Genomic DNA, 14,209 nt, shown 5'->3' with positions numbered 1-14,209 from the left:
GTTAATTTTTCTATATTAAATACTATTTGTGGACTTATTAGCATTGTCCACCTCAACGGTGTACCGACACATATCAAAATAAGATGTGTATTGAAGTGTTCAATCTTCCATACTCGTTTGTTAATTTTTTTTTCATGAGTTTATTGTTTATTTATATCATATTTAGATAAACTAATTCAATCATCTTATAACTTTTAGTTCATTATTTCTTTCTCTCAATTTTATATTTATCATCTTACTTTCAAAAATTAAATATTAATTAAATAAGTTTTTTTTATGGCATTTCAAAAAAAATTGCGTTGTAGCCTTGTAGGTGATTAATTATTAATGAACTCATTCACCATTAATCAGGTAACGTATTCGCCGATTTTTGTTTATTTATAGATAAGATATTTTTAATATGGACTATCCATATATGTAATTTTGTTACAAGGTGCATCAATTTGTCTTGTCACTACTTTTATTTTATGAAATTTCAATATAGTCATCAAGTTACAATTGAATTGGATAAGGCCGACATGCTATAAGAAAATGTGCAAGAATATCAGAGCTAAATGCTAATCCAACAATAAAATAGTGCTTCAGTTCAATAATGGAGCTATATTTTTATCTAAAAACATTAATTTACATTATTGTTTTTTTAAAAAAATAGCCATTGGATCTAACTCATTTTTTATAAAACTGCCTTTTAAAATAAGGATTGTTTTTACTTTATAAATACATATTTAGATCATCTCACAACCATCTCAAAGGTAAGACATGAGAAAGAAAAAAAAATTACAAGGAGGCACACTACAAACAAGCTAAAATCCCTAAAAGGCACCACTACAAGAAGAATACTCGTCAGAAACAAAGAGGGAATAAACAACCACAGGTATGACAAAGCAGCAAAAGGACCTCCAATTTCCCTGACCAATCGAGGCCAAATACACGACACCCAAATAAACTCTACCGGTTCAAGCATAAAGTATGGTGGATACCCCACTCGTAAAAGGAATATGGGGAGCCAAAATTTTCACCTAGAAACCACTTTCAAGATAACAGTTTTGCCTTATCGACCAGACACGCGACATAAAAGATCCCTTCCGAAAAGAAGACTTCATTTCGAGATCTCAAGATAGTCCACACAATAGTATGTCAAATTAACAACCACTCTAATCTATCTTTTTTTACCCCATAATTATGCCCAAGAAAGTCTCAAAAAATCCTAAAACTAGACGAGGAGGCACCAGCTCCACACTCAACCGCCGAAGGATACGATACCAAACTGGTGAGATTTGGTTACAATAACTGAATAAGTGATAAGTTGATTCATGACCTAAACCACATAACACACACGTAGAAGCACTAACATCTCCAATGATGACCTGCTGCAAGAGATTTTGACGAGTCGACAACATGTCCTGTATAAGTTGCCAAGAAAAACCGCCACTTTTGAAGGGGCTCAAGTTTTACACACTTTTAAAAGCAGCATTTTTTCCTTCACAGAGAAGATCATGTCATTAGTTGTGGAACGACTAAATGCCAAAGATCGTTTCGGGTCAATAAAGTGATATTTACTACTCAGCTCTGTACATCAATAAATTGAATAGATCAAAAGAATTCAACTTTTCATTGGCATGAATCACTCTCAGGTAATTAAGATATTTTTAAAAAAAATATCAATCATGCCCAGCTGAAACCGATTTCATCTCTTGTCCTGATATCTTTTGTTATCTTGCCATAATACAATCTCCCATGCATCGATCAATCTACACCAATGGCGGTGTAAATCATCGCCCATCAGGGAGCATAAAGCAAAATCTTAGGATTTAGGAATACAAACAACAAATATCCACACTTTTTATTTAATTTTATCTAAAAGTTAGTATAATAAAGGTTTTTGACACCCTAGTATGTGTTTGAAGTTGTATCTTAGAAAAAAAAAATATACTAAAGTTAAATTAGAGTTTCACATTATTAAATTTATCACGATGCGTTTGAACACCCATATCCTTAATTATTAAGTATGAAATCTAAACTATTTTACATGATGTCAAAGTCAGATTAAGAATGACAATGTGTGAATTTTTAGATTCTATAGATTCACATTGTAATTATTCTCATATTATTTGATCTATGTATATAATGTGGAGAAGGGAGCTTTTTGTTTGGGAGATGGACTTATTGGATGACCTCATGGGGGATCTCAATTCCTACCAAATCTCAAATGCTCTAAATATTTGGGTTTGGAAGCATGATTCCATCAGAATTGTCTTGGTTAAATCGGCCTACTATGTGCTGATAAGTACTTTAGTAGTTTAACTATCATCTCATGTGGTTCTCAGGCAAGTCCTGACAAATATGTGGAAGTGTTGGTCGCAACCTCTTTACATGTAATGTTATTAGTGACCCTCTTAATACCTTATGTGGGATTTCAGCTGAGTCGGCTGAACATATCTGTTCTTAAGTTATGACTTGTTTTCGTCGGTTTGGTATTTTATTTTCAGGTGGCCGGTTAGGGGTTGAGATTGTTTTGCAGAGGGGGATTATAGGTTTGTGCGAGCATTGCATTGAGTTTGAAGTGGGTAGGAGGGCATACCTAGGGTGTTTGTTAATTTGATATGCTATTATTTGGTTAATCTGAATTTCTCGAAACGACTTAATCTTTGCTAGAGAAACATTATTTGTTGAATATCTGATTGATAGGATGAAACTTCTTTCTTGAATGTGGTATCTGGCCAAAAACCCTAGCCCCTCCCGCTCTTTATATGAACGTGAGGTACAATCGTTTTTGTGCTGAAGCCGTTATTGTGTTTTGTCGTGGTGAGCCTTAATCATCGGTGGTCTTGGAGGGCTCTGAGGCTCCTTTTTGCTCACTTTCTTTGTAGATCTTTTGTTTGCTCCCTCTTGTATCCCTGTATCTCATTTCATTGGGGTTCTTAATACTTCTCGTACATAAACTATTATTGGTTAGTAAAGTTAAAAATTATGAATCTTTTCTTTAATTATTGTACATAATCTAACCTCCCCCGGCACCCAAATAAACCAAGGAATCAAAACATGAGCCTATTACAAAAAGACAAAGAAATGAAAGCAGCTTACTATGAATAAATAAACAGTGGGATTCCTTGGTGGTCACGCGTGTACTATACTTTTATTCAATACAATGACAAATATTTAAAACACCTATTATTAAATACGTTTCATGGCAATGAAGTCGTATTCCAATTTATTTTTTTATCACTGTTATAGTATTAATATACGAACACAGTGACAGTAGAGTTGTTACAATGTGTCCATTGGCGGTTTCTCGAATTGATTCAGTAATCAAGCAAGGGAACCATGAAACAATCCACAATATTTGACGTGGTCCACAACAAAATGTACCATTCTTCAAACAATATACTAAATTACTAATATACAAATATTTTTATCAAAAAAACTAATATACAAATATCTTTCCTATTCCATCTTACGTAACACCACCATTAAATAATATAAATATAAATGATATCCTTAGTTGCTTAAAAAACAAATTATGATAGTTATGTCCTCCTAAACCTAATGTGGGTTTTTATTTTATTTTTTATTTTATGAAAATAGAAGTCAGTGCCTATCTACTGATTGATCGTATCAAAGATATGGTGCACAAACCAAAATATTAAGCACGGAATGCAAATAAAAATATAGCGTTATTTAGTTTACAATTTTTTAGGCATAATACTTTGATTCCGGAAAGATATGGACTCCAAATAGTTTTGACTTCCAGGAAATTTTTTTATATAGGCCAAATGACAGTCATAAAGGGATCAGGGTTCTTATGACGTCTTACCTAACAATTTTAGTATTTTAACTTAGTTGAGTTAGGTTTTATGAATGGTTAAAGATTCAACTTTTACCCTCAGCTAAACTAACAATGCTCTAAAAGTGTTGTTATTTGGTTTGACCGTGCGAGGCTTGTTTCAACAAATAAGGAGGAAGTGTTATTTTGTTTCAAAATATTAATAATATAAAATGCTATTTGATGGTTTAGTAAAAAAAAAATGCTATTTGATGGAATACATGAAAAAAAACAATTGAGGATTGTTTAGGAGTTTGAGAGCACTCGAGAGAAACATCAGTTCAAAATGCTTCAGAACCACGAGAGGGAGACGTTACATTTTAACTTAAAACTTTAGGGCCCGTTTGGTGCGCAGGATAGGATAGTGATAGGATAAGATATAAAACAGGATAATGATAGGATAGGATATCAGCAGGATATATAACAGTTATCCTCAGTTATCACTACTAGAAAACTGCTTTGGAGCGTCGGCCAAAATGAGACGCTAAATGGCCAAAAGCGGACGCTACAAGGTATTTAGCGTCAGCTTAGCGTCCATCACGCAATAGACGCTTAAATGCCCGAAGCAAGACAGTTGCGTCCAGTAGACGCTATTTGGCATCCGTCTGAGGAGACGCTAAGCCGAAGCTACAATCATAGTATACGGCAGACGCTAGTAGCATCCATTTTTGTGTGACGCTATACAAATGGTTTGGTTTTATTCAATGTTGCCTATAGAGTCTGTTTGGCGGACGCTAGTTTATTATTAAAAAAAAAAAATATTTTTTTCAGTAAAATTCTCTCCCACCACAAAGATCCATAAAACAATAGTCATAGTCATATATATACAAAGTGACAACCACAATATCTCAACCCACAAACAAATTAAACGTAGTGTGAAACTGAATTTTGAGAATCTTAAAAGTGACAACCATTATGTCATACAACAACACTAAGAAAAAAAAACCAAGTATATGTCTAACAAATCGAAAGTAAAGTCTACACAATAAAACTATCAAAACCAAACATAATTTGTAAGACAAAATTGTGGCAAACATAAATTCTCTCATGACGACGGCATTTGCATAGTGTTGATTACTACATGTCTGGATAACTTACGAAGCATCCCTTTTACAAGTTGCATTTCTTTTGATCTTCCTTTCCTGTCATTGAACACAAGTATACCCCTATAACATCATTATAAGTTACTCAAATAAATTAACTTTATTATGTTCAACTCAAACTTCCATATATTCAATGGACATTAACGGTTTCGTGATCTACTAATTACCGTGTTCTACATAAAGCAACTACCCTTTTTACTATCAAATTTCTTAAGATGTTATCAACCACAGTTTGTATTGGAGCAATAATTAATCAGTAACAACATGGAAATTATACACAAAATTAAGTGGCTAAATTAATCATGAGGCAATTCAAAGAGTAAAAACAAATTTCAAACTCAAGGGAATACAGCCAAAGTAATTCTCAATGAAATACAACAGTTCATGATATAGGTAGGGTAGAAAAAAGGAAAATACAACCTATATATATATACCACCCAAACCAAATCAGCACCTGCAACTAAGCCACACAACTCGGACGAACAAGTCACAGGGTCAAAAGAACCATCATATCATATATACTAGGGTGAGGGAGAAACAAGAGAAAAAAGAGTAGTAGGAAATAACAGTGGTCCAACCAGGGCAAGGACGAAGAGATGGGTGGTAGTCAGAAAGCACCAGTACAGAAGTATGTTTGGAAGAAGGTTAAGGAAAATGACATAAAAACATGCTCAAAAGAGTGAAATATGTGATCCAAAACCAATTAGGTCCTCGGGTCAGACTTTTAATAAATATGGCAGTCTTTCATATGGTACAACATGATCACACTCATTAAAATGCATGAGGTAATACCTTTCCAATTCGCGAATGATTTAAAAAGTGGAGCTCATAAGGACCGATTTCCCAATCACACTTGTAGAGAAGTAAAGGCTTATGCAAGTTCAGCATGCTGCACACATCTCATTAGTCATTCCACACACAAATAGAAACACTTAAAAACAAACAAAAATCAATATAAACACAAAGGAAATCAAACATCAACCATCAATCCGCCTAATCTAGACAAAATACATAAGGTAAATGCATATATATATATATATATATATATATATACTATATAAAAATCAAATTTGAAAGAATTGACATAGTTTGAAGTACCAAAGTAGAACAACACAAAGCTCAAGAAAATAGATACATCTTTCAAAACAAATTCATTTGTGATCATACCATTTTTAAAGGGAGCAAATTTTTACCTTATAAATAGCTTCGATTGAATCCTTTTCTCTAATCATCATAGAGTAATCCTTTTCTCTAATCATTGCAAAATAGATTAATCATCATAGAGTAAATTCATCAACAATACTACACATGATTTATTAGTATTCAATAAAGGCTTGCGACATAACATTGAAAACAACAAAGTTGTTTAAGAGAGAAAAAAAAGGATTAATCTGCCTCTTCTTTTTATAGCAGTGAAGAGAAGGAAAATTAACAACTTTAGAGATTGGCATATCAATACCCAATTTTAGAAAAAACCATAGAGCATAACAATACCTTCTTCATAACCAAATGACAAAGCCAAATCCCAAAACAAATAATCGTGACGGATTTATCATCAAACAAAAGAGAGTCATATACACATACTCTAGAAACACACATATATGATCATGATTAATTCAAAATCATGTGTAGCATATGTACTATATTCACGGTGGTGCAATTGCTTTTACCAAATCAGAATAAGGCCATTTTTGTAGATGGTTTCAATTTTCATCTAAAGATATAGAAAAAAAAAAAGTTATCTAGTAAATTTAACTCCTCATTCAAATCCCAATCGTAAGTTAACAAGAATCATAAATAAACTACCAAATCATAATAATATTCTTTAAGTTTAAGACCACAAAAATATTAGGGACATGAAGTGTCTTTGTAGTAGATTAGATAACACTTGTAACATCTTCAACTAACAATCATCACAAAATTTCAAACAAGAGAAGAACTAGAAAACAAATATGCCTTCAAATGGGTTTCCATATGTCCTTGAGTTTCTTCCACCCATGTCCTGCTTTTAGGTCAGGACAGGTCCTATAGTTTATGCAAGTTATATATACTCAACTACCTAAGACAAGACCAGGTTGAATGAACAGATTCCACCTCAGTCAATTAGAGAGCACAATATTTAAAAACAAATAAGAATTACATATAGATGGAATTACAAATGTGTTCATGAACTCTTACCCTGAATTGAAACTTGAAAGCTTGCTTTAATAATTACAATCTTTCATAAGCTTTCTTCCATGACAAAAACATATTTCTAGAAACAAAAAAATTGCAACAAAAAAGCATGACAAACTAATCTTTCTTCCAAATTAGTGAAGAGAAAAAACATATTTATAATAACAATTAAGCTAAAACATATTTATAATAACAATTAAGCTTTTATGACTTTTCTTCTGAAGAAGGGAGCTACGAAAGCACAGTCAACAAAGAAAATCGACACATTTTTCGACATAACTAGAATAAAACGATCGAATTTAACAAAACTTTGCACATATAACATAAGCTGCCCACAACTAATTGAAAGTCAGTGACAACCATTTCGCCTAATGCATCTACACTTAATAGCAATAGAAATGTAAAAGGCCTTTGCCATTAACATCTAGGTTAATATAGAGCTTCTAATATTAATCTAGATTCTTCATAGAAAAACCAAGCACAAACCAACAAGATGCATCATACTCTATTTCAAAATCTCATAATTAACAAGCATAATTCAAAATTATATAATAGTAAATAAAGAGATCTTAAAACTAACGTTACTATGAAGATCGAGAATTTAATCACAATTAAATAATAAGCATAATTTTAATAGATTAACGATAGAGAGGAATAGATTCAATACCCCAACGTTATTGTATTCCCATAGCTTGTGAACTCCGTAATCAACACCCTGCAAAAAAAAAAATTAATGGATCTTCTATAAGCGAATCAGAATAAACGAAAATTGAATAAGAAGAAAATGAAAAGGGGAATATTGACAAACCCGTTCTGCGAGGAAAGCGCCAGCGATGACGAAGGTAACATAGACAGAGTTACGGCGCATAAGAACCTTGTAAACTTCTTCCTTCCTTCCTTCCTGTAACCAACAAACCAAAAACGATAATAAAAACAAAGTTTGCTAACAAATATAAAGCCTTGGTACCAAAAGCTGAACGAGAGAGGGACAAACCTTGAAACGGCGGATTCTGTGAGAGCGAGAGAATCACACGATGTTGATTGAGCGGCACATTCTGAGATAGAGCAAGATTGGTGAATGGGTTCGATTGAGCGGTGAACCCTAGATGAAAATGGGTTCGATTGAGATTGATAAATTGCTAAGGAGTTCGGTGAGATTGAGGAACTGTTCATGTGAGATTAAGGTTTTGTAGGGTTGAGAAAAGGAATAGGGTTCCATGAGATTTACAATTCAGAAAGGGAAAAAGAGTGTATTTGAGATGTTGGGAGAAAAAGAAAGAGGGAAATAAAAATAAAAACAAAACATTTGGCGAAAATCAAAAGTGTGGGAGATAAAAAGTTTTCCCGGTTAAAAATTAAAGTTAAAATATCAGATTAAAATATTAATTTAGTCTCTAGCGTCCGTGAAAGCTGATGCTACTAAATTCATTTAATAAAATTTAAAATTATTTAATATTTGAGTCTAACAAATCAGACGCCATGACTTAATGAATATTTTATTTTTGTTTAGCATTGACTTAGCGTCTGCCAGAGCGGACACTATATGTAATGATCATTTAAAATTTAAAATTAAATGCAGAAAAGCTCTAGTGTCCACCTAACAGACGTATTTGTGACGCTATTAGCGTCCGTGTCGTGGCCGACGCTAAAAAGTTTGAAGCTAAAACACATTTTTCTTGTAGTGTATCCTATCTTGTGTTTGGCGCACACATGATAACAAACATGATAACTATTATATCATGTTTTTAATACATACTTGCTCATAATAATATGATAAGATATATAAAATATTTAAATGACAAAATTACCCTTGTAAATCAATTGTTATTTTTTTAAAATTATTTTGTAATACTTTGAATTTTTTAAATAAAAAATATAAATAAGTAATCAAATAAATTTATATAGTTTTAAATAAAAAAATATGAGAAAATAAAAAAGTTTAATTTTTTATATGAATCATGATCAAATAAATAACCCAATGATATATACATGTTAGATAAGCTAAATAAATATATGATATATCTCATACGTAAATAATAAAAATACCATTGCAAAATAATTATATTTAATTTCTTATAAAATTTAAATTAATATCCATATTTTACGATTTTTTAATAATTAGTTTCCTTTAAAATATTGTAATTTTAGTATAATTTTGATTTTTTTAGATTATGTAAATTACAAAATTACCCTTGTGAGAAAATCACATGTATATTTGAAAATTAATTATTTTATTATTAATTTACTATCAAATTATTTTATTATTTATATTTTATTAATTTTCATTTTTTTTTATTTTAAAATATATTTTATAGAATAAATCAGTAAAAAAAAAAATCCTATCCTGCTGGTAACCCAGCTCAAATTCAGGATAAGAATTTTAACTAGAGAGACAGGATAGGATAAGCTACAAGATTAACTTATCATATCCTGTTGTGTCACCAAACACTGGACTGAAACAAGATATGATACAGTTATCATATCATGTCTCTTATCCTGTGCACCAAACGGGCCCTTAAGACATTAGGTTAACGAGTCACCATCCAACATTTTTTTCATTTATAGTCGCTGTGAGACTTAACTACTCGCATTTAAAACTTTTTGTACCATTTTAAAGTTTTGTACTTTTGCAGGTTTATTCTGGATTGAGTTTGTTCGTTGATGAAGACATCAATTAATAACTATATATAGCCAAGTATCCAACTACTTATAATTAATAGTTTTGCGGTCCTCAATTTGACTATCAAACGAGAGAGGAAGGGTAGAGGGGATATCATCAATTTATTAGAGTCAAATTTCCAAAACAAAAAACTAAAATTGGGTTTCTTGAAGGAAAAGATAAAATAGACTTAAGGTATACCGCAACAACGATCTTTTTGAAACTTAGCTAATTATTTGATGCTTTTGAAAGTTTCTTAGCAATTATTGTTGAAGGTTGATGTGGTATATTAAGGAGCTTTGTTGGACTTGTCATCGGTCTTTTAGCAACATGTAATTGGGTCCCCTACTACAAGATTTTTCTTGCAACTAATGTGAAAAGTTAGGGAAATTAGTACTTATAGATTACCATTGCCAATGTACTTTGTAAGCTACTATATAGTTTAGGTTGCTACTCAAAAGTATCTTCACAAACTTAACATATTTGGTTGCATCACTTTCAAATCTCTTCTTAAAATCCCTTCATTACATCAAACTTTTTAAAATGAGAAATATTGAAAATTATTTTCAAATGAGATGTAGCAGCATCTTTTTACTAGTAGAAATATTAAAGGTTTCGAATGGTATATAGATTCTAATTAACTATGTTTTTTTAAAAGAACGGACATAACTAGAAGTAGGGATGAAATTGATGAATGATAGAGTATAAGGAATAAAATATTGCAGGGTAATTAAAGTTACTAGCAATTTGAAGTATACAAGAAAGTGATATGTTTTGCAAAAGAATCTAGCAACAGAATCCACACGAGTAAAATTATACTTAAAGATCAAATTTAAAAAGATGCTACTAACAAAATGCCCTTAGAGTATTATTTAATTAATCAAAAGTAGTAGTTTTTACATAAAAAATTGTGTATTTGCTACTTTTAATTTCACATGTGTGTTTTTGGTTTATAACCCTTGATTTGTATTTTCAAAATAAATTTTCCTTTTAAGAATTTCTTGAATATATTCCTTAGGACAATAAATTTTCATCTTAGATAAAATAATCCTTACGTGAACAATAAATTTGAACTAATTGATGAAATTTTCGCAAGTGCACGAAAGCCACGTAGTAATAAAATGTGAGTTGTCGATCCACAGGGATTGTGTGATTAAACGAGTTCAAAAGTATCTATACACATTATGCAAAAGTAAGACATGTATCGGGGGTTTGATTGAGTGATCAATTGGTAGAAAATCGTGCTTAGAGATAAATGGAAAAGCGAGGTAGAATCATCGGAATCATCTAGTCTATAGCTAAACCACATGCAATCTACAATATCATAGGAATTACTCAAGTGTTCACAACTAGATCGACAAAGTAGTGAATCGCAATCTCTTGTCAAAATCCACTCTATTCGTTGTCGATGCTCCCCCTCTCGGGTGCTAAGCTATCTACAACGAATGAGGTTTAAGCGCGTCGATCGTTCGCTACACTCTATGTCTCAATCTCTCGACCGGAGACACTCGAGTATTAAACGCAATCCAGTTCAGACATTAAATCAATACTCTCGCACGTGACTTAACTCGAAATCATTATAACACTAATGAAGGATTATAAAGCATTAAGAACAGAATTGCATTAGATGAACACTTTGAAAAGAGTACATTCTTACAATATTGCAGGTTACAAGTAATTCATCTACATCCTAAACTATCCTAGATCCTACCTCCAAAAGAAGCTTAGCTCCTCATGTTGCTTCGTTCGCGTCCTAGCTTCAACTTCATGGCTTGAGAATCCATGCTATTGAGGTGCTTGGAGCTATCCTCTGGAGTCTTGAATCCCAATCTTCTAGTTTCCAAACCCAGAATGTAGATCAAAATTGCAGAATTTTCCAACCCAGATCCAGAAAACTGACTTTTCCATATATACTGACTGCAACCACGCTGCGCGTGGTTGCTGAAATTAACACTACGCTGCGCGTGAGATCTACCACGCTGCGCGTGATTGCTGAAATTAACACTACGCTGCGCGTGATAGATCTCACGCCGCGCGTGACTAAGTCAGTGAGCAAGTCTTCTCAGGTCAGAGTTTCACGCCGCGCGTGGACAGTCCCCACGCTGCGCGTGATCAAAGCTGGTTTTTGGTCTCTCTGTGATAAGCATCACGCTGCGCGTGATGGACCACGCCCCCAGCGTAGTGCAAAACTGTATTTTTCTGCATAATTTCCTGCTTTCTTGTATTCCAAGTAACCTTGCTTCCAAGTTGATTTCTCTTGATTTTATTGCTTAAAACCCTCTAAAATGAGGCTAATGTCCCTCAAATAAGCATGGATTATGAGAGTGTGACGATCCGTCATCACTAATCTTTTAAACACAAACACAAAAACAGAAAAAATGAGAATAAATAATAATTAAAAATATGTCTTTTATAAAAATAAAATAAAAATATATGATGTATTTTATTTTTAACGTATCTAAATCTTGTGTGTCCAATAAAAATTGTTGTCTTAGAGAAAGACATCCCATAAACTTTGTAACAATAAGATTAGACATGTTGTGTGACCTATGGGCTTTGAAATAGGAGTACTCAACATTTCACATAAAGAAAACGATAGTGCTGAATTTTGATGGAACCATAATGGAGGATTGGCGGTAGCACTACAGAGTAATGACATATGGTCTTCCATTTAGTCATTGATGGGATAACTTTCATCTTAAAAGATTCTAAGAAAATATTAATCCGTTCCAAAATATAAACAAAAAATTGTCAACAAAAGTGAATGTATTTGATTCAAATCTTTAACCAAATACATCAAATTTTTTTGACTCGTTTTTGCTTATATTTTGGGACGGAGGGAGTAAGTATGCTACTCTCTCCATTGAGAATGAATTCTGTGATTGTAAAAAAAAAAAATTGAAAGTATATAGTGGAATTTAGACCATTCAAATTATAAAATTAAGAAATTAAACTTATCTGATTAATGAGTTTCTTTTATGATGATCGTTCGGAAAAATTATTGTTCGATTTATGGTGGAAATAATTCTAGATCAGTCTTTACTTACTTCGCGATTGAACTATGAATAATCAGGATTCCGTTCTCTAAAAATCAGAGGGTTAAAAATAAAAAAAAAATAAAAAAAAAGATGTGATTGTAATTTGAAAAAAAGGAGAGAAGTTGATTAAGGATTGAGATGTCAAAAATAAGAGAGAAAATGGAGAGAATCCATTCTCCCCTCCATTATTTAATGCATATTAAAAAATATATAAATAAAAAAGAGAATAGTTTTTATATACTAAAATGCTTAATTACTCTCCGGGTAAAATATTATTTACGTACCACATGCAATGTTAAGGAATTTTGGTTTACCCTCTGTAATACTTTGTTCTTTCTGATTACCCTTTGTAATAATGTTAAGATTTCACCTTTTAGCCCCTCGTTGAATATATTGGTTTACGATTCCGCATAAATGATAACGTGACATGTTTAGTGAGGAAGGTAAATCAAAATTAGTTAACATTACAAGGGGCAAAATGACAGAATCTTAAGTCAACATATTTAATGAGAGACTAAAATTAAGGTAGAAATCTTGACATTACAAGGGTAATTGAAAAAAATTACAATAGGGTAAACCAAAAATCGGTAAATTGCAAGGGGTAAACACTATTTAACATTATTTTCAAGTTTCGTTTTGGTCCCTTAAGTAATAAATGTTCTGTTTGGTCTCTTAATTATATCTTTGTTAACTAAAATGATCCTTTTCGGCATGTTTGTTCAAAAAATATTAGTGCCCGCAAAAGTGGCAATATTCATCTTCTTCCATCATTCATTCTTCATATTCTTCTTAAATTTATCAATTAAACTCATTTTTTCAAAACAAATCCAGGAAAACAAAATTCTAAAATTGGAAAATTTTAACTATCACAAACCCTGATTTTAACTTTTTAAGAAGTGAACTATATAGCTAAGAAGAAGCTCTCCTCCAAAACGCCACCTTGAGTTTATGAAAACAACCGCACGACTGTATGTATTATATATTCCATAATCGAAAATTCCTTCAATGTTCTTATGCTATTTCCATCACCTAATAATGTTATCTCTGAATTTCACAATTTCCAAATATCAGATTTAAGGATTTTGAAGATTTAAGGATTTAGGGACAAATAGTGTTCAACTAACCCAATACATCTTATTATTAGTTGCATTTCCACCCCCATAAAAACTTCCTTTATATATACTCACTATTTCATTCAAAATACACACCAGGGCCTTAAAGAAAGAAAAGAAATAGAGGGGTAAGCTAAAGAGTACCGAAATAATGAGTTACCCGTCCTCCAATTGATAAAGTGCGACCTTTCCACCCACTAAGCCTTTTCCTCATGGATTCTACAATAGGTTGTCAAGTGACTTGTCTCCGTGGATTAGCATCCACCGATATTCCTAAGAAACGAAAAGGGATCGAGTCC

At 32.1% G+C, this 14,209-nt stretch overlaps 2 long non-coding RNA genes across 2 annotated transcripts; both read right to left on the bottom strand.

The window, feature by feature from the left end:
* Positions 1-4,618: 4,618 nt before the first annotated feature.
* LOC123905253 lies at positions 4,619-6,182 on the bottom strand. Its single transcript, XR_006808353.1, has 3 exons — positions 6,120-6,182; positions 5,719-5,815; positions 4,619-4,965 (listed from the first exon to the last, which is right to left on the bottom strand). It is a non-coding gene; the product is annotated as an uncharacterized LOC123905253 (long non-coding RNA).
* Positions 6,183-7,768: 1,586 nt separating this feature from the next.
* On the bottom strand, positions 7,769-7,990 carry LOC123905254. The gene is made up of 2 exons (XR_006808354.1): positions 7,910-7,990; positions 7,769-7,816 (listed from the first exon to the last, which is right to left on the bottom strand). It is a non-coding gene; the product is annotated as an uncharacterized LOC123905254 (long non-coding RNA).
* Positions 7,991-14,209: the final 6,219 nt, after the last annotated feature.

This window comes from Trifolium pratense, linkage group LG2 (genome assembly GCF_020283565.1).
Source record: "Trifolium pratense cultivar HEN17-A07 linkage group LG2, ARS_RC_1.1, whole genome shotgun sequence".
Classification (NCBI taxonomy): Eukaryota; Viridiplantae; Streptophyta; class Magnoliopsida; order Fabales; family Fabaceae; genus Trifolium; species Trifolium pratense.
Note: the sequence above shows the minus strand (reverse complement) of the source record. Positions and strands in the feature narration are given on the sequence as shown.